The sequence below is a fragment of the Rhagoletis pomonella genome, unplaced genomic scaffold, assembly GCF_013731165.1.
Source record: "Rhagoletis pomonella isolate Grant_MI unplaced genomic scaffold, Rhpom_1.0 Rhpom_scaffold_00002, whole genome shotgun sequence".
Lineage (NCBI taxonomy): Eukaryota > Metazoa > Arthropoda > Insecta > Diptera > Tephritidae > Rhagoletis > Rhagoletis pomonella.
In genome coordinates this window covers 91919433-91920810 of record NW_023458556.1, presented here as the reverse complement: position 1 = coordinate 91920810, position 1378 = coordinate 91919433, and positions in this window count along the sequence as shown.

Genomic DNA, 1378 nt, shown 5'->3' with positions numbered 1-1378 from the left:
CCGGGCCACGTATAACTTGTTTTTGACCGATATAACATCTCCCGTTGGTTTCATCCCATTTCGATTTTGACTGTCGCATAGTGTTATGAGTGGGAAAACTTTTTTAAATCCTAAAAGACGGGGCTTGTTCAGGACCATTTCGGAATTAGTTGGGGACCAGTTCGGGGCTCAGTTTGGAACTAGTTGGGGAGTAGTTTGGGTCCATTTGGAGCTTAGTTTGGGACCAGTTCGGTATTATATATGTAATATAATCCCAAACTTCTCCCCGACAAGTTCCAAACTGGTCCCGAACAGGTGCCCTGAACAAGCCCCGTCCTTCAAGACTTAAAACATTTTTCGCACTTATAATTATTATGAAAAGACTTATAATATAAGTCTCAAAATAAGTCTTTGACGACTTAAAAACATCTATCTCAATGATAATTATTCTGCCTTATCCTGAGTTTCGCCTGAAAGAAAATTCGCTCGAAAATTTGTCATCCGCCCATAGTAAAACCATGGAAACCAAAAGTGAAAAGTGAACCGGTTCGGGGAAAATTTAACTCATGATAACGCTGATTATGACAAGACTTTTATAATATAAGCCTCAACATAAAAGTCTTTAAAGGCCTAAAAATATTTATCCCGCTGATAATTATTATGAAAAGGATTTTATTATTTAAGTCCGCTTTACTTATTGAAAAATTAATATTTCCTAAGTCTGAACGCTCTTATGATTTAATTGTACCTCAGTTTAACTATAGAAACTCTACTAGGCTATGAGAGTGTGGAACTCTATTCCTTCCACTATTAGAAGCAAAATCAACAAAAGCAACTACAAGAATGTGTTGTATACACGTGTGATCAGCTAATTAAGCCAGCAACATTTTGATCAATTTTGGCTATTTTTCATTAGTTTATCTAATGTTTCAGCTAGATTTTTTTGAGTATGCAGTTTGATAGCCCATTAAATTCTAGGGTAATAATGTGCAAGTCTTAAGTTGTTAAAAAATCGCGTTGATTTTTGATAATTTTTTTAGTTATCGATGACTTAAAATTTTTTCTCACTCATAATTATTACCAAAAGACTTTTCTAATTCTTACGAAAATTTAGATGACTTTTTTAAAACTCCACCATGAAATAATTACACTTGTTTACAGCAAAAATGTTCAATGGATGCCACTATCCCTTACTACGCAGAATTCTCCTTTCTGTGTTGCCGGAGAAGTGGGGCTGAACTTCTTTCTGAGTAGGCGGCCTTCAGCCACGTACACCTGAGTAACACGCATTTCTGCTCATATTTCATACAACAAATCTTTGCGCATTTTCATATGAGCACTGATTATATCTTATTGTTACGATTATCCTCGAAACCTTGAGGGATTACCCAAATATACT